Source organism: Numida meleagris, chromosome 10, assembly GCF_002078875.1.
Source record: "Numida meleagris isolate 19003 breed g44 Domestic line chromosome 10, NumMel1.0, whole genome shotgun sequence".
NCBI lineage: Eukaryota > Metazoa > Chordata > Aves > Galliformes > Numididae > Numida > Numida meleagris.
This window is the reverse complement of record NC_034418.1, coordinates 11,819,633-11,839,967: the sequence shown is the minus strand read 5'-3', so window position 1 is coordinate 11,839,967 and position 20,335 is coordinate 11,819,633. Positions and strand designations below refer to the sequence as shown.

General features: G+C 38.1%; 1 long non-coding RNA gene across 2 annotated transcripts in view; it reads left to right on the top strand.

Annotated features, from left to right (window-relative positions):
* The window catches only part of LOC110404361, a 143,925-nt gene that overhangs the window by 92,216 nt on the left and 31,374 nt on the right, over nucleotides 1-20,335 (top strand). For both annotated transcript variants that reach the window (XR_002442182.1, XR_002442183.1), the window contains exons 12-18: nucleotides 2,141-2,243; nucleotides 2,340-2,398; nucleotides 2,995-3,052; nucleotides 4,068-4,320; nucleotides 7,521-7,702; nucleotides 17,127-17,292; nucleotides 17,745-17,850. This is a non-coding gene — a long non-coding RNA (uncharacterized LOC110404361). The remainder of the gene's footprint in view (nucleotides 1-2,140; nucleotides 2,244-2,339; nucleotides 2,399-2,994; nucleotides 3,053-4,067; nucleotides 4,321-7,520; nucleotides 7,703-17,126; nucleotides 17,293-17,744; nucleotides 17,851-20,335) is intronic.

The window sequence follows — 20,335 nt, the reverse complement described above, 5'->3', positions numbered from 1 at the left end:
TTACAAATAGTATGGTATTGCAACTATCTTGGATGCAACAGAACAGTGATGAAAAGGTCATTCAGCATATAAACAGTGTTTTCAATTTATTTCCTGAAGTGGCAATTCTGAAAAAGAAATCTCCGCTTCTCAGGAAATACAAATCAGCAGAGAGACAGGTCTAAGTGTTGCCTGCCATGATACTGTTTCTAATGAAATCTTGTTTGCATTGGCCAGTGCCATGTCAATGGCATTACTTGCCGAAAAATAAGAGTGCACTGAGAAAACACTGTATTAACTGTGATGAACTCTGTTGATGACACATTCCTTCAGGTGGAGCTCCAGCCTGCACTGAGCTCAGAGCTGAGAGCTGAGTCATGCGTGCATCATAGCTTACAGCACATGTGTGGGTGAAATGAAAGTGTTCTTTGTTCGGATAATGATTATCTTCTGTGTTTTCTCGGGGGTTAAGTACAGATTGGGACAGTGGAAGAAAAAGTTCTCTGTTCTGTGCACAGCACACTTTTATAGAGTCACAGTAATTGACTGCATTGCTTTCGAGGTTGTTAAAGTGTTACAAAGATAACAGTACATACAGCATGACTGAGATCCCAAATCAGCAAAACACTTGTATTTTTGTTTAATATTAACCAGACAAGTAGTCCTGTCTCTAATCGTAAAATACAAGACCACAATGAGTAAGAGCTAAAACTAAGCCGTGCTCCACAAATGGACATAAAGTTTTGCTGTTGGTTGCTCCTCGTCAGACATGAGTGATGCAATTACTTTGCGTTAAGATTTAAGGTAGTGTCCTGCTATAGCTTATCACACAGGGGGAAGAAAACAAAAAAAAAAAGCCACCACCACTACCAAAATCTTACTTTATCTCTCTCTCAGAATGTGTTTGAAAAACATTTCCATTGTGGGACAGATATGTAAAGTATTCCTGGTAGATGCTTTTCTACTTTGTACTTCAGTACACAGCGACGTGTTTTTGAATTCATTATTTGTATTGTGTTTTACTTTAGAGTAATTTAATACTTTAGTTTTGCTGTTGTTGTTCTATGAAGTCTAGTAGCAAATGTGTTTACTTTATTGATTTAATAATTGTTTTGAACCGTGGGCAGGAGTTGCTGGCTGTGAAGTAGAAAAGACTGTACTATGTGTCAAGAACAGAAGAATTTCAGTTTTACACAACTTTTTATTGCATTATTGATAGTTAATCACAGATAAGCTTCACTGATCTGCACTCTGATGTTACAAAAACATGCATTGCCTTTTCTCTGCTTCTGGGAAGACTCAATTACAGCCATCAGAAAACCTCAGAAAGTAAGTCAGGTTTGCAAGACAACAGCATGTTTACAAGTATGCTATCAATAATTTAAACTTTGCTTGTCGAAACAGAAAAAAAGGTGTATAGTGTATGTCATTATGAATTTTCCTTATGTTTTGCATTTACTAATTGACCACTAGTCTGCCAAATCAGGATGAATTAGAAGGCATTTCCATTTCTGAAGCAAAGATTCTTTAAACTTTCAAGGTCCCAAGACCTTTAGAAATTATGAATTTGTCAGTCTTAACTTATGCTGAATAGCAGACTAGTAGAGTAAAATGCTCATTGTTTTTCAATGACTGCTATAGAGTCTATTGTTTTTCTACTGACTGGGAACAGACAAAAGTGCTTAATTTCTCTGGTGTTGGAGAATGCTTTCAGAAAAAGCTTTCTGCAGGCCACTGTTGAGCTGTGCATCTCTTTTGAGTGAATACCAATGAAAGTACTTTATTAAGAAAATTTTAAGGGGGTGTTTTGCAGTTCTGTACATAAAAATTATCTTCCATGAGTTAAAGTTAATTGATCTGTGTGTCGAATTGATAAGTGCAACATACGCTACCAAGAAAACTTCAATTCAGGCTGGGCAGCTGTGAACGGAGCGGGGGGAGATGTAAATGGTGTGGATTTTGCTGTTATTTTCCACTGTGTGAATGAAATTCCTGCTCCTAGATCTTTATTGATTCCTGGTATAAAGAGACAGCACAGTGTGGAGATGTCACAGCTCTCTTCGCCTTTCTGCTATACCCAGTACTTTACTCAGTGTACTTCTTTCTTTTCTGAAGTCAGTGCTGGTTGATTTTAACTGTTATTTCCTTTATATTATTGCAGGAGAAGGCCATCATTTAAATAAAAATTCATTAGTTGTTAACCCCTCTTCACCAGTGAAGACATTGGAAAGCTATAGAGTGTCGAGAGACGTGGTACATTTCTGGTACGTCTGCTCCTTCTGCTCAGATGTGAGTACGATGTAGTAGTGAGCAAGGAAGGAAAGAGCAGAGGGATCAGCATTTTGCCTTCTGACTTTTAGGTGTTTGATCCAGTAATGATCTGGCAGAAGAAGATCAGAATCACTGCAGAGCTGCACAGGTAGTCTCAGTTTCTTTCTGTCCCGTGCATTGTAAGTATGCTCCATGTATTGCCAGGCTATGGAAACCATTCTGCTTTATCATTAGGCAGACAAGCAACATACTGCAGGCTCTCTTTTATTTTTCGCTCAAAGCTAGGCAGCGTGCGTTTATCTGACAAGGCTCCCAGATAATCCATGGCCAAGATGTACAGTGGTTCCTCAGTGAGGAACAACCAACCTTTACTCCCTTGTCCCAGGGGCAGGAGAATAAGGGGCATGGGACCTGGAAGAGGCAGCATCAGCCCATCAATCACGTTGTGAGGGCAGAGCAGCAAGCATGCCCTTTCTCCCAGCAGTGCCACTCTTCTTCCCAGGGAGCAGCTCTGTGTCCCGGTCAGGCAGCTCTCTAGTAATTTACACATCCCTCTGTCCTAGGTTTGACCCTTTCTTTGAATGATTGTGAGATGAACATTAATTGCCCAAATGACTACAAGCTTAGAACATCAGATGAATTTAAGCAGTCAGCCAACTGACAAAGAGATTTTCATCAGTATTCACAGTACTTAAGAGTGCAACAGAGCAGATATGCAAAGTGATACCAATCTTATTCTTACAGTCGAGCACATGCACTTTCAAGGAAGAGAGGATTCTTCAGCTATGTTTTCAGTGTCAGGGTAAGGATGTACATGCTGGTATAAAGCTTAACCTTTGCAACAGTGCAAACAGTTGCTAAATATAATTTTGAATGGAAAATGGAAGGACATAGTGCTGTTTGTTTACCTTAACTTTTTGCCTAATATTTTTAAATATTGAAATTTCTTATGCATTTGAATTGCTTTATGGTTGGACCCAACAGCAAGGCTGATACTATCTCTATTAAGAAAGAAGCAGAGTTCTCCAGATTGTTTAATGCTCCTTAGGTGGATTGCTCCAAGATGTAACATACTTATTCTTGTTCTCAAGTGAGCCTTCAGCAGATCTGAACCATTTAAGGGTTTGCCCTCATCTAGTTAAAAATTAGTGTTTCAATATCTATCAGTATGCAAAACATTCATTTGCTACTAGTGTTAGAGCTCCTTATTATACCAGGAAGAATTTGAGTTTTAATTAGCATTTCCTCTGGTGTACTAAACCCACTGAGATTACTACACTTAGTAAAATTTAATTAACTTGACAAAAGATCCTAATTGTTTTCATGCCACTAGTCCTTAGTGGGACTAAAAATAATACCCTTCAAATTAAGTGTCTACGACCAACCTTCCTTTTGGTTGTCCTATATACATAAAATTGGTTGGCCTACATATTATAATAGTTGGTAGAAAGTCTTGCCAACCATGGAATCAAGGTTGTTTGCTTAAAGAACGAGTTATATTATTGCTCTGGGTAATGATAAAAGCTTGTTAGTCAAAAGGCCTCAGCTAATGGTAATTGTTCCCATAATCTTGCTAAGTTTTGCAAACAGGAAGCTTATCGATTTACGTAGGTGCACAGAATAATCAACAAGTTTAATTTGTATCAATGTAGCAATATAATATTGGTAAGAGAAAAGAAAGATAAACTTATCAACAATGTAGCTGTGATAAACAAGATATATCTATATCAAGTGCAGTATGCTTAGGAGAATTTTGCAATTAAAATAAAAATACTTCCTGTCCAGGACTGTTGTAGCTTTGCTTCTTTTTCAAACAGAGCTGTTCACGTCATACCAAGGCATAATTCACTCTGAGACACTCATCTTGAAAGAAACGTGAGTGTAGAAAGTATCAGACAACCAACCAATTGAATAGTATTCTGGACAGATTTCAACCCAGGAGATTTGTTACGAAAGTTTATTTGTGGAGCATGAGAACTGGAGTCCAGAGAATCCTTTGGCTCTGGCAGCCTAGAGAAGAGATTTTAAGGAGAACTGATCAGGGAAAAGTACCTAATATATTCTGTCAAGGTAAGGATATCATCACATGCATCCTTATATTATAGCCATCAGGTATATTTCTCTATTATCTCCAAAAAGTAAGGAAATAATCAGTTTATATGCCTAGAAAATCAAATCAGTAGCTTCCTTTTCCTGTGCTGAGCTTTGTTGGGAATGAGTATCCCTGATATGCTCAGAAATTGCCAGTAATACAAATATGGTTTGGGCAATGCAGTCAGTTCTTTGAGTATTCTTTTTTGATGAAAGGGTGTCTTTGGTAAAGCTAAAACTCCATCCCTTCCTGAAAACAGTGCAGTTCAGATTGAGGTTTTACTGTGGAGAATGTGAGAGAATATTAACTGCATGCGTTAAGTCCCTGTATTACTGGGACGGGGAACAAAAACTGTAAATCTGTCTGCATCTAGAGTCTTCAGTTTCTTTTTCTGCGCAAACATCTGGCTCCTTTATAACACTGGAATACTAAGAAGATTGTGTTGGCTGATGATCCATCCAGACTGCTGTTAAACACCTCTTTTCTGCTTTCCTTGCCAAGTTCCTCTTGTTTCCTTCCCTCTCAATTTAAACAAGGTGCTCTTACAGGCCTCAGTGTTGCATGAAGTTTTGATGTCAGGTCAAGATATCCATCTATTCCAGGTGAATTATTAAAATTTTCTGAATGTAAAATAAGACAAAACATTTTTAATGAACACTGCTAGATTTTGTGCCGAATAAGCAGAATCTTTGTGATAAGGCCTTTCACTCAAAAATACCATACATATGTTTTATAGAAGCACTGAATAACTTAGACAAGCTCCCATTGACTTTTCTCATCAGATGTAAAACAGTTAAATCTGCAGACCAATCATAGACTTAAATTTAGTACATAGAAGTCAATGAAAGACAGGTACATAGTGGTTGTAATGGAGACTACAGGAACAGTCTGCAAAAGATTCATTACAGAAGACTTATTGCATTTGAGAGAAATAATCAGATGTTAATTACAATGCTATTCCTCAAAAAAAAAAAATACTCATATGCTTTTTGTTTTAGTATGCGGAGTCTGCCATTTGAAGGCTTTCATATGGAACATGATTGTATCAAAGGAATGCTAAGTTGAAAAATACTCAATGCATTTGTTGTAAAAATGGTACCACAAAGGATTGAATTGGTTAAGAAAGGAACGTATTCATATATATATATATATATATGAATATGTATATATATATGAATCTGATTGAAGGGGCTCTGAATTGCAGCTTGGAATGCTCTAGCATGCTCATCATCACTTACCAGAATGCACTGACATAAAATAACTGTTTTGAGCACTTTTTCATGACCTCACCTACTGATCACCTCAACTATTTAGATACTTAATATCTGAGATGAAAAAGAGGGTATTTTATAACACAATTAATTATGATACAGTTTTCTGATCCTGCATTTTCACACACCTTTGGAGTTTTACATTATACCATAACAATTTATGCATTTAGAAGATTAAAGTGTAATTGAAAATTATAATGTGTAAGAGCAGTTCTGATTAACATAACGTACAGGCATGTAATAGGAATATTAAAAACTCAAGAAAGAAAAGAATCTTAAGCCTCTGAAGTTTAAAGTGTCTCTAGCTCAAATACTATCGACAATCCAGTGATTTGTGGGAATGCTGAAAACTTTTACAAAATTGCCTCATTATCTTCCACAGAGAACACTGATAATTTCATTTGTCTCTAGTTTTGCTCTATTCTAATAGTCCTTCTTTTATTACACAGATACATTTCTTTTTAAATGGTGCATTTTTATGTAATATTTTATTTTAAAAATACTTGTAGATGTTAAAGGAAAAATAGGTCATCAAAGTAACTAGTAGTAGAATTCAAATGGTCTTTGTAAAAGAAATCCTTTCCAAAGTGAATGCATGCTCAATTTTATATGAGTCTGAGTGTTCTGAAGTACAGCATAGTTTCTGTGTTTCTCTGGCGAATTTAAGATCTGGCTCTTAATAATAATAATTTCTTTTTTTTACTGTCAATGGTTCTTGAAGGACATGTCTAGAATACTTACACTAAATAAATGCAAAAGAGAACAGTGGTGAGGCTTTGTTTTGTTTCAGACTTTAGGGAGGTAAACAGAAATTGGTGGGATGAATCTCTGATATTTGTCCATGGAAGACTTTGTATAAGATATTCATAACCAGTTTTAAATGTCAGTATAGTAAATATTCATCTCTGGTTGCTTTAAAAAAAAAGCATTTTCAAGAAAGTCCATCAGAGTGAGGCTGTAGCAAGTGTTAAAGATACTTCAGGATCAGTCAAGCTATTCCAATTTATAGCACTTAAAGTCTCAGACAAAAAAAAAATTGTTGTTTTTGAAAGAAAACTTGCTTACACTGTCTTAACTATCAGTGACATATTTTTTTCTGGGCATGAAACATAGCATGAGGTTGGAAGCACATTGACACCATGAGGGAGGAATAGATATTTCATTAAGTTTTACCAACCGTAAGTGTTATCCAAAAGATAGAAAAGACAAATTAATATTTTGATAGGAAAAATCCCAAGCTAATGGGAAAACATCTGCTTCATTTAAAAACCAATGGAAAATACTAGTACAATAAAAAGAAACAGTGCAATTAAGAGGGGGAACGCAATTTGTTGAAAATGTTCAGCTTTGTACATCTATTGATGTACTTTTCTCCAACAGCAAAAATCCAAATAATATTTCAGTATATGTAAAGAAATTATGTACTTTTTTTCAAACAGATCTACGAACTTAATGAAAATAATGTTAAGTCATAGCAAGCATTACAGCCAGAGTGTCAATGTTCTATCCCTTTTGGGTTTTTAGGAAGTAGAAGAGATAGACTATGTATTTATGGAAAAAGCATGCACATTTTGTTCTCCAAGGAAGCACACAAAAAAGTAATAATTTGGCTTAGGTAGTAGAAGCAACTATGAAGCAATGATATTTTCTGAACCATATCGTCCAAAAGCGTAGGACTCTCTCCCAGACTTCTTAGAATACGGAATATGCATGTGCATATTCTGGTATTATTTACAACGTGATGTAGGACTGAAAAGAACTCATTCCAGTCTTGACAATATTACGTTGTACAACTGTAACTCCATAGGCCTTGTGTAACAAAGATTACAAAGCTATAGTATAAAAATGAATCCACGTAAAAGTAGATCTGATTATTAACCATGAGTTATCTATGATTATATTGGAAGTCATAGCTGACATCGGAGAGTGAAGGCTGTTCCAGTTCATCTCCCTGTCCTCATTCAAGAGGAAAGGCTGTCTGAGAGGCTGGAAATCCTGAGGAGTTTGATCATTCCATGATCTCCTAATCACTGCATTGCTCTTGCTTCCCAATGCTGGTTCAAACGGGTCTTGAAAATCAACTGTGGAGGTAAGTGAAATACCCCTAATGTAGTCTTTAGTTATGTTCTAAACCATAAGCATATAGCTATCTAGAATTTTCTAATAAACATCATTAAAGGAATCTATCTGAACTTATAAAAACAATAATGGTATTGTAATAATAATACTAAATGTCAAAATATTATGATAATACTGTGTGAGAATAAAATATTTTGTTTGCATATTTTAACTTGCAGGAAACGTTTTAGATTATATTTTTCTAAATGAATGTGACATCATAGGTCCTATTCAAACATTTAATTGCACTAAATAAGAATCCTAATTGACATTCCTGGTTTAAAAAATTGCTTAGCTAACAATGTATTCTTTTATTTGTGAAACCTAATTGGGTCACCACAAATCAGAAACTCTCATTTGTGTTCATGCATTTGCTGTGGTTTTAGTTTTGCACAAACGTGGCTCCATGGATGGTCTCACCCTGAGATCACCTATTTTCTAGAGAGGTTTCTCTTTAATTGTCACCTGCAAATAAAGGCTTTACATTTTTTGTTGGTGTATGGGAACAGCTTAAGGGCACAAATTGCTTTCACAACAACTGAAATTGGTGAGGAGAGAGTAAAAATTGGTTGTGTGTAGCATGAAGAAAAATCTTGTACCTGGAGAGGAAAATGTGTTTTTTCTTACAGTTTTAATGTGTTTCTATAGGGCTTGCTGTGCCACTGAGATGTTTGTCAGCATTCTGGCTTCCTTGTATCAGTGCGTAGTATTAGATCTTTTCAAGAGAGTATCTTGTCCCGTTGTCATTCTACAGATGTAATTGTCAGAAATTATTAATAAACAAAATGGTCATTCTCAATATTATTCTCTTCTACCCTGCTTTTCCAACTTTTTCTCAGTTGTATTAAACTGTAACACTAAAACCTTCAAAAACTTATCAATCAGTTGGAACATGCTGATCAGCTGAGATAAACATTGATATCAAAGTGCTGAGATGTAAAAACCTCAGGATGCATGCTAGCATTACTGGATAGGCTGCAACATTATGGATATATGCAACTTGAATGAATATTGTAATAGAGCTAGAGCAGTGGAGCAGGATGGAGGAGCCCAAGTTTTCATCCTGTCCTTGTCATTTGAGGATGTATGGTCTTCTGCACATCAGTTTGGACCTCAGCATTCCTAAGGTAGCCAAAAGGGTTTCATTCCCTCTCATCTCCATTTTGCTCTGGTCTTACCAGGTTCTTTGCTGATGTGATTGATCTCTCTACCAGACACAAAAGGTGATGTTGGTCTCCTGGCACTGGGTTTCCCTGAGGTTGGTGGCTCAGCGTTCTCCATTCAGCTGACTCAGGCCCATAAAGCAGTTGATGCTTTCTCAAACCACAGTTTTAAATTCTTTGCTGGAAGACTAAATATAAAAACCATGTTCCCATGAAGATATAACTGTGCCTGCTCTCCTTGTTTTAACATTGCTATGTTTATCGTGCTGTCTCTGTCTATATGAAAACCAGACTTCTCTGGTGGAATGCTGAAGTTAAAAATGAGCTCACCAAAGTCGGGAAATGCACAGATAACGCTCCACTTTACTTGTCACCATTTAAGCTGATCCTACCATTTGCCATTCCTTAAAAGATACTGATCTCACAACGAGCTGTTGTTGATGCCAGATGGGCAGATCTTTCTCTGTAGATAAGCATGTGCTGGGACTCCTTCTACAAAAATAATGCCTGGAATGCTGGCAAAGGGGAGCCCCACAGTCACGGGGCATGAGACCGAGCAGGAGCTGTAGAGCTGCCGGAGCTGGAGAACTATTTCTTGGCTATATAGAGTCTGTTAAAAAAATATTTCGTAAACAGCTCAAACATTGTGGACTGAAATGTATTTGAATCAAAATAAAGGTAGTGTGCTTTGTTCAAGTACTTAGGGACGAGATTTAGTGGGCAGTATTAATGGTAGGAGGATGGTTGGACTGGATGATCTTAGAGGTCTTTTCCAACCTTAATAATTCTGTTCTTTGATTCAAAGCGATGATTCTCTCGAGTCAGGGAGCCATAGGTTATGGTTTATTTTGCCTCATTATCAGAGATCCCAGAAAGCCATGGGGTGTTGGGATGCCTCAATTCAGATTATGGTGGCTTGATTCCTGGAATAACTTTTTAATGTTCAGAGACAGATCAAGGAAGTGTGGGTAAGAAAATTAACAGTACATATGGAAGTGACTAATTTATTCATTTGATATTTCATGTCTACATTCATAATTGTGGGTGAAATTAGCCTCTCAGAACAGTTCCCTAGAGCATTTTTTTGGGCATAGGTTTCTTGCTGGCCTGCAGAGAAGAAAATCCTTGTATTCAGTAGCGTTTCTATGTTTGACTTATGTAACTCATGTAGCTAAATGCTTTGTATTTTAGCTGATGTGAAAACATTTTCTTAGTACAATATGGGTTAGAAAAATCTATTCAGTCAGGAAAAAGGGTTGTGATGACCCATTAAGGAAATATTCCTTAAACCCCAGCAGTTTCATTTGAATATGTCTTGTTTCTTCAGTCTGTTAATCCTAAACAAGCCCTGCACATTTTTGAACTATGCAACTAATCCTGAGAAAGCTCACTCATGCAAATTGTTGCTTAGAGTGGAAATAGAAGATTATACTGTCAGGTTTTATATCCAGGACATGTAGAACTTCACTTTTTAGATTATAGAAATGTCTCTACTCTTCTGCAGTAATGAAACATACTTTAACCTTGCATAAATACTGCTTTTCTATCATTAAGGTAAATAGAATGAATAATAATAGTGTTGTTTGGCCTGGATAGGATAGAAGGCTGTATGCAGCAAAGTGCAGTTCATAAAAGCTGAAATTGGCTTACTTGGTTAAAAAACCTTCAAGTGTGTTAGCATCGCAAATGGTCATAGGATTTTTTTTTTTAAAGTATTTTTTGAAAGGTAGCTTTCTCCAGCATGTTTGATATTTGTGTAAGTAGAGAAGGTCTTTTGATGGAAGAGAGCAGGATTGATTTGCTAATCGAGATTTCTCCATTTCTTCTTCCTCTATACCTATAGGTCTTCCAGCCACAAACTATCACACAAGGCTGCTTAAATTCCTTATGGGAAGAGGAGAGTGAGATCATAGACCTAGATGATAGGGTTATGGTAAATTATTCATTATTGTGATATATTGTGATAGCATCTGCTTTAAGTGGTACTTCAGCATCATGAAACATGACAGGTAGTTTTCTTGTTTCTAATAGTTAAATGGACAAAAACCCTGAGACGTCTTGTTTCTTATACTTAGCCTTTTTTGTGTTTTGTTCTCCTTCCCTTTTTTTTTTAGCTTGATGAACATATACTTTTTATGAAAGCACATGATGAAGAAATGAGAATGGCATTTACAGCAAAATATTGCTTCCTTTCCAAAACACTATGTAAAGCATCTTGCATGCATTGACATTACTCCTCTCATATAGATGTAAAATATGTATTTAAAAACTTTCCCAGGATCCTAAACCATAAATATTTAATTCCTAGTATTATCATCAATCAGCTTAAATGATCTACAGAAGATATCTGTGGTAAATGCCTCTTGTGCTGCTTTCTCCAGGCCTCCAAAAGCACTCCAGCTTCATGGAGATCTTCTGGGGAGCGGATGGCAGAGGGAGGCAGCTGATTAATGGCTCCATGGGCCACTCTGACACCTCTGCTTGGATCAGAGCGATAAGATACAGCCGGAGTCTGCCCGAGCGCGGTGCTTTGTACAAGTGAGGCAAAGGTTAGCAGCACTGAGGGATTCCTTTAAGAAACATGAGAGATGCAGCTTCCTCTGGGTAAGATAATGGCCTGCAAAGGGGAGGAAGAGAGTGAAGGATCATTCTGTAGCACTCAAGCAAAGTGAGAGACAAGACAGATGATGTTGGAAGGGTTAGAGAAAAAAAGCAGGAATAAGTATTCACGGAGAAATGAAGCTTAGGGTATGGCAAGCTTCTTTTTTTTTTGAAGTATAGTTTATCATTTTTAAGAGAGAGCTTTTGCCATGAGGGTTTTCTTTAGTCATTCTTTTATATCATAACTTGCCATGCTAAACAGAGTGCACTTGTAGAATCATAAAAATACGAAGGTTGGAAAGATTGCCCTAGACCATGTCCCTTAGTGTGCCATATCTACCTTTTTCTTCAGCACCTCCAGCAACGGTGACTCCACCATTTCCCTGGGCAGCCTGTTCCAGAGCCTGACCGCTCTTTCCAAGAAGGAATTTTTCCTAATACTCAATCTGAGCCTCCCCTGGCATGACTTAATGCTATTACTTCTTGTCTTACCACCTTTACCTGGGAGAAGAGGCTGACCCCCATCTCGCTACAACCTTCTTTCAGGTAGCTGTAGGGAGCAGTAAGGTCACTCTTGAGCCTCTTCTCCAGACTGAACACTCCTACTTCTCCATGGCAGAAGGAGTAGGCACACCCAGAAATATAGTCCTTATTTACTTAAAATAATGCTCCCATTGTACTGGTGCAAGTTAATTGGTCGTGCTTTTGAAAGTGTCAGGAATCACATGCTTCACAAGCAAATGGGAATGTTTTATTTTAGGCTAATTTTTTTCCTCAGACTGTGCTTAGAATTCATGGTACAAAGTAAGTAAATACATAGCAAGTCCTCCTGTGATCAGTTACCACTTGAAGTCATTGGAATATTTTTCTTGAGTAAAATGTCATCACACAGATTGTATTTCTGACCAAGCAGAAAGCTTTGTTATTTACAGATCTAACTGTTGGTAAATGCCGTGCATAGAAATAAAGGTGGCTTCAAACTTTGCAAATGTCGCTTGCAAAAAAGGGCATAAAACAGTCTTGGGAGAATTCTGTAAACAGAGTTTGATCCAAAGAACCTGGGAGTCATTGGAGGGGAAAAAATAATTTGGCTTTAATGAGCTTTGACTTAGTTTTCAAAGTAGTAAATTTTGACACGTTTGGGAGTAGTTTGCATTAGCACAAATGAGCCAGGAGCACAGTTCTTTGGAATGGGAATTATTTGAAAGTGATTGCAAGCTGACAGCACTGAGTGAGCTTCACTGCTCCCTTTCCAGTGGCAAATGTGAGGGGTGAAGGTCCGCCAGTGCATAGACAGTGAAAGGACAGCATTGCCTAGAGGTGGGTGGGCACAACCTAGAAATTGTTTCCAGAAGCTCCCAGTTCTGTGGGTGCTCTGTGTACAAACCCGTTGTGGTAGTGGCTGTGGAGAGCTGCAGGTGGAAAAGACCAAATGTCAGGACTATGCCACTTGGCATGGGTGCAAAAGTAACGATCACCTACTTGAGCTCATTAAAAAGCGTTTCTTGGGGCCAGAAATGAGGATTTAGAAAAATCTTCAAGGAGCTGTTACTGGAACAGTCACCTGAAGAGAGGTTTTGAGGCTGCAAAGGTACAACCTTCAGTTGTGCCAAGTGCATTGTCCATGAGATCTCACGTAACTCACACGTGTGATGCTCCATTTCAAAGTGTAATGGGAGAGCAGCAGAAAATGTGCTTAGAGAACAATAGAGTTTCATGTGGAGTTGGTCTTTCAATATATGTTGTGGATTATTAAACGTCTGTTTACAGAGATAACTCTTTGTTGCTTGAAGCAACATAAATGAATGCTGCACTCTTTCACTAACAGAAAATTTAACACCATTGTAACTAATATAAACAAAACAAAACCTGGGAGCATAAAATAAAACCATCAAACCAAATGGCTAAAGGGTACTCTAAGGGAAGCTCTATTCACCATGTGGCATAACTGCAAAGAATTATAATTGGTGCTGCACTTCCTTTCTTTGCTCCAGTGACTTGGAGAAGCATCACTATAATCAACTTTTCCTAAAACACAAGATTTTTAAGAAGTTATTTAAGACAATTTTTTTTAGGGAAATGAGTATCTGATGGAATTTTACTGCCCGTTAAAAAAAATAATAATTAAAATTAATCAAAACGACAGAACTGAACACACAAAAGCAACAAACAAAACACTACATCCCTACACCAGTGAAGTAGCTTGTGAAATAATGCTTATAATTCCTTAAGTTTTGAGTTACATATCTACAAGTTGTTGAACTTCCCTTTCTTGTAGATATGCCTTTAATGTCAAGGTTGCTACAAATAAAAATCTGTGCAGGGAGTTTTGCTGGTTTAAAAACCTGAAAAGCACAGTCTCACCAGGGAGAGAGGTTTGGAAATAAAGGGATAAGCTAATTATTTATAATTAGGTCAGACTGGGTAGGCTGATTGCCATAATTAACTTTGCCTAATGACTGTCCTCAGGGATTTCACTTGGATACGCCAGGTGAAATCTGGTAGCAGTGGGTATTTCTGCTGTGCCAGTGCAACAGCACGCAGATCTGGCTGAAGGAATGTGCATGGGAGGCTGCAGTGTGTGGGGAATAGGGTCAGTGTGCTGGCAGCGGGGGAGCGTGGGCTGGGGAGCTCCTGGGCTGGCAGGGAGGGTGCTGGGGGGAGCTCAGACATAGTTAGAGCTCTGCGTATCAAAGCAAGCTGGAGCATTGCTAATTGAAAAGGAATCTCTGGAAAATAGGAGTATTCATGTGGCTCAAATAGCTGGGGGGACTTCTTGCAGACTGAGTTAACCGGAGTACACAGACTGTGCATGTAAATATTTCACAGAGCGGTAATGAGTCATGAACACTTCCCTTCCTATAGCTTCTTGCACAGTTAGCTCAGACACGGTCCTGTGGGATCCCATTCTGGATCTGTGCCCAGCTCACAGTGTGCCATGCAGCATGGTGTCCTCCTGCCTGCCCTTGTCTCCCTGTAGGGACATAGGCTCCTTCAACCTGCTGCTCTCTGACCTGTCCTCACTGCCACAAACCATGTGTGCTCTATGGGAGATAGTGACGATGTCTCTGAGGGACTGACAGTCACCCACTGGGGGCTGATTGGTGTTGCCCACTGCCTGCTATAATGTAGCTCAATATAAATGGTTTTTAGGCTCTGCTGACCTCAGGTTCAAATGCGTTTAATACTTCTGAGTCTTTTGTGGTATCCACTGGTAAGGTGAGGGCAAATAAGTATGCACAACTGTTCTCTGATTTGGGCAACATCACAGAATTGTAAGGATTGGAAAGGACCTCTGGAGTCCAGATAAAGCAGTTCCCTATGGTAGGTTACACAGGAAAGCAGTCAGGCAGGTTTTGAATATCCCCAGAGAAGGAGACTCCTTAGCCTCTCTGGGCAGTGTGTTCCCGTGCTCTCTTACCCTCGCAGGAAAGAAATTCTTCCTCGTGTTTGTATGGAACTTCCATGTGTTCCTGCTCATTGCCCCTTGCTTTATTGCTGCATGCCACTGAAAATATCAGTGCCTCTCTGATGTCTTGTTGGAAACCTGATTTTGTGTTTTTTTTCCTCAGAGTTAAAGTGGCTGTCTGAGGTAGCAAAATAGCGTGGTTGGAGGATCTTCAAGATTCACGACCAAAAGGCAGCACTTGGTTAAAAATGCACTCTTGGCATTGATATACATTTTCAAATCACAAACTGCTTTCATTGAAATATTCATGCCCAAGAAAAGCTAACACAAAACTTTATAAGAATCAAAACATTTAGTGTTGACAGCTTCTAAACACATTTCTGTTTTCCATTTGCATTAGTTTTCATTTGGAAGTTTATCTCAAGTTTATGTAAACTTTCCCTCCAAACCTCACAAAAGCCTCCTTAAAATACTGAAATCCAAAACAAAGTGTTTCTTTCAGATCAAAGTGAATGCTGATTTTCCATGTTAAGCTTCTAATCCATTCCTGCATCCCTCAAAAAACTTTAAAAAAACGTTGTTCTGATTCCCAGAAGGAACCAGCCAACCACTTAATTTTGAGGCAATTTGAGCAGTGATCAAATGCAGCCAAGATGCCATGGTGATGTCATTATATATGGGCACCTAGGACAAGAACTTCTTAAAATGTTGTCCATACTGTTACAGTGTGCAGTCAGCAGTTGTGGTTGGGCGCTGGGAATGGCTTTTCATTGGGAATGGCTCTTACCTCCCTGACAGTGACTCACCCCAGGTTACCATCAGTCTCACCCATATATTTTCAAAGCCATGTGGGACCTCTGTTAAACATTCTGGATGGGGCTCCTGAGCAACCTGTTCAAGCTGTAGATGTCCCTGTTCATTGCAGGAGAGTTGAACTAGATGACCTTTAAAGGTCCCATCCAAATCAAACGGTTCTATGATTCTTCTCTCTATTTCCCTCTTCAGTGGAGGACTGTTGGGGAACTGAGTTTTAATTATTGTGCTGGAGATGTCGTTACCCTTTGACCCAACACAAAACAACACACCATTGTCTTAGAGTATGTAAAGAGGACGGTTGTAACAGCAATTCACAGGTACCACTGTCAGCCTGGAAATCCCACACCGACGCCAAGGGGTATGTGGCAGCCACTGGAGAAACTGTGAACTAAATGAATGAGTTCTATTGAAACTGTTGCTGAAAGAAAAGACTCACATGGTCTTAACCAGCACAGGATTGTTCATTATATTTAAAAAAAAAAAAAAAAAGTGCCTCCACATTTTAAACTAATGATGACTTTTAGGCATGGTGTAATTATAGCACCAGTGGGAACCCATATGTTACAGAGCTCTCAAATGTAAAGGTTGTGCCTACAAAATGAAGCCATATATTCCCATTAATTGAAGCAGTTGATTTCCAGTTACACAATATTAGTTTTAATGGTGAGACTATTAGAAGGACTATGAATTTTTTTGCTATTGATGTGTAGTGTTAAGGTGGCACACTTTAAACTGATCAAAGTTGGTGAGAGGGTGATGTTAATGCCAGCAAAGTTATAAATATGGTGACTCTTATAGTTGCCATCCATAAGTTAACATTAGAATAACCTTGGAGGAGTGCTGGTTTTGTGCTGTCAGCACAGTCTGCCCAGCTAGAGGATAAAGGATTAGCAAGAGAAATTTTGATGAGGGTATTTACTACTAATGACTGACTTCAAAATTGCCTTTTATCTACAGCTTTTCAAAGCACTCTCCGTTCATTAAGCCTCATAAAACCTTTGTAGAATTGGTAGAAGATATAGAAATGCAGATATCTTTGAGGCAAAACATACAGTAATACTTTGACAGAAAAGGGCATCAGTACACACCAAATGTTATTTAAAATAAGAATTGCACAGTTCTACGCTTTGGTAATTAGAGTTTGACTGGGACAGGGGAGCAGTCCTACTACTAAGAAAAATGGTGTGGAAAAGTCTGGAAATAGTGCTCAGGGCATCTGCTTTTAGACACATGAGATTTATGCAATGATACAAAAAATAACATGAATGGTACTTGTTTTTTTTATTGTAACAAAATCTGCTTCCCCAAGACATGAGGAGCGAGTGAGGCCTTCTGAAGTTATGAGCTGAAAATATGGAGATTTTGAAAATAATAAATGTTGGGCCTTTTTCTTTTTTTGCCTTCAGAGTCAGATTTCCATTCCTCTGCACCCATGTGGAATTCAAATTAAAAAGACAAGAGATTGAGGAGGAGAGAAAGAAAGAAAGAAACAAAGAAGAGGGGGAAAAAAGAAAGAAAAAACAAAGGGGTATCCATAAAGATGTTCAGTCTTGTGACAGACTGGAAAAACAGGTATTTGAAGATGGCAGAGGCATGATAAAGCAACTTTTCTGGGTATTTTCTTTTATCTACACTAGGTACTACTTTTTAAATAATCAGCTGAGGCTTTTTGTGTTGCTGTTTAAATTTCTGGTTGCCTGAAGTGCCTCCGAATTCAGCAGTTGCTATAGGAGCAATGTTTAAAGGATATCACTACAATTAGTCAGTCCTATAAAAACAAGTAGTTTAATGGCATATAACTGAAGGCTGCCAAAACATACAGTAATCTGTTGGAAATTTTAAGTTATATGCACATGTGTCAGTGTGAATCAACGATTTGTGCATTAAAAAATGTTGAAACATTTTTTATTGAAATTTTTATGATGAATTTTTATTTGGAAATACATAATGGAATAGGTTTCACGGGATCTCTGGGTATCTGTAAAAGGAAAGATGTAAAAGATAACAAATGGGGTCTCTTGCAGAACCAACCATGGACTGACCAAAGGGGTACGGAATATTTGTGCATCAGTACTTGAGAGCACCTCCCTGCAGCGATCACAAGACTTGATAAGCATGGCTGTCATCACAGTGAGTAAAACATTGCATCCAATATGGGTAGCTTCCAGAAAATGCTGTTACTTAGTTCATTTTCTTATTGCTTTATCATTTTAACTCATGAAAATATCTAGAAATTAACAAAATATTAAGTGATTAAATAGATAATTCGAAGTCTACTAGTTAAATGACATAGAAGGTTGAATAGGCACAAGAAATGGTACAAGCGTAGAACTCCCCCAATGGTTTCTACAGGAAACCTATCGAAATTTGTCCTTTCATTTTGGGTGGGTATGGAAAACCCCCAATAATCTAATGTAAAGGCCTAATCGTATCAATAATGTAGTAAGATATAGTAAAAACATAAATTAAATCTCTACTGAGTATCTTGCTTGTAAGAGCCCGTGTGGTCAGGGGGTTTTGTTTCACAGCGCTGTGAAGCTGTTGATCTGTTGATTTGAGCAAGAGGGTACATACTTGCTCCTCAGCAGAGTGCAGCAAGCTAGATTTAGGTTTGCAGTTGTCATGCTGGTTAAAATATTCCTCTTCTGCAGTGTTAATCTATTCTTTAATAGCCTGACTCTGGCCATTGAAATTCACTGTAGGATCTTTTTCCACCCAGTTTGACTCACAGCATTTTCAATTATTTAGATAGGAAACGAACAAACAAGCAAACAAAAAATTGCTTAGTTCCACAAGAAGAAGGAAACTTTCAGATAGGTTCATGGAGCACAGATCTTCTTACAAGGGGGAACTTGGGAAATGCTTTGAAAAAAAAGGGCAATGCAGATTTAACGTTCTTTTGAAGCTCGCGCTAGGCACCAACACAACTTTGAAGTCTCTAAAATGCTTCTTTTATATATTATTGGCACACAGCTCAGTTAAAACACTCAGCTAATTTTTAATCAGAGATATGAAAAGCATATAATAAGCATGCGGGTTACTTTTATAGGGCTCGTTGGCCATGGAAGTGCTGCTGAAAAAGGCAGCTACAATTCCAGTACTTACTGTGACTGTAAATAACTGCATGGCTGCAAACTGTGAGGTGCTTCAGCTGGGAGCTGACTAATCTCCAGGGAGCATTTGTTATGAGAATAACATATTTCCCAGACCTCCTCCCCAAAAAGTAAGCATAAGAAGAGGGTCTCACAAAGTAACTTCATTCCTTTATCCTGGCTTCTGAAATTGAGCAATGCATGTTCACAAATGTCTGCGATTTCCCAAGTTGGGAAAACTTGTTTGAACTCTTCTAAAATAAATAGAAATGTCATTGTGTTGAATAGTACTGAGCCCATTCCCATTCTGTTTTACCCTCATCACAGCAGCTCTGTGCTCACCTTGCCTGTGGGGACTGGTGCAGAGCCTGGGTAGGGCAAGGCATGGATGGGCACATTTGTTGCCCAAACTCTTTAGAGAATTTTGCTGCCAAGTACTAACAGGTCTTTTCTGAGCAACTGCAGACAGATTATTTTTTTCCCCTCTGAAGCTTATATGTTTTCTACATTTGGATGGGTTTTCCTAGAGCAATGTGTAAATCAGTGACGACATGGTGATCCTCTTGCCAGTTTTCACATCCCTGTTCGATATCGTAGCCATGATGAAACTTCATATCAAAACTGTTGTCAGTATTCTTTAATCTCAGCTCTGAATTTTCACTGAAACTTTTCATCGACTCTGCTTCTTCAAAAACTTAACTTAAAAAAAGGAGAAATCCAGGAAAAAAGCAGCCTAAATAGTTTATGTTCGGCAGTTTATGAATGTGTGTGCGTCTTGGGAGTGGCTCTCATAGAATGGAGTTGTGGTGCTGTCTGCAGTGTTATTTTGTTAGGACATTTCCATGAGATTTCCAAAGGTGTCATGTCAATGAAAGCGTTTGAAGAGCTGAGCAGCTAAATCTGTCTTTAAAACCGCCTGTTCATTGTGTAAGCTTTCAACATATGGACTTAAATATCAGTATCAAAGTCATCTATTTCACCTGTCTCATTACAGAAGTATATGTGACAGTTATAAGAATATGAGGGTTATGTAAAATTGCATCCACTATTTATGTATTATTGTATCCAACACATATGTCCTTTCCATATGGGATGTTCTCACTGCATGGAACATGGTTGGTTCCAAGTATAACTCAACAGAAGCATTCAACCTTTGATTTTAAAACTGTTATCATCTCCACTTCAACAACCCACGTTGAAAGGAAATTCCAGATTGTGGGGGGAAATGGCTGCCAATCTGAATAAGGAGGAATATCGTCAGATGGCAGGGAAGTATTTGTACTAGTTGTATTAACAGAAGCAGTGACCTTTACACACTCCAAAACAAGCCATATGGGCCTTGGATCACAGCAAACGTTTGTCAAGCAAAACTCCTGAATCATTTCAAGCAGTGTTCAAACACAGTCGTAAGAAGTCTGAACACAAAATGCTCTTCTAAAATGCATTTCTGAAAGAGGGGAGATGCACCAGATTTTTTTAGGTAACTGCTATTTAAACCTTCAAATCCTAGGACAAATTTTTTG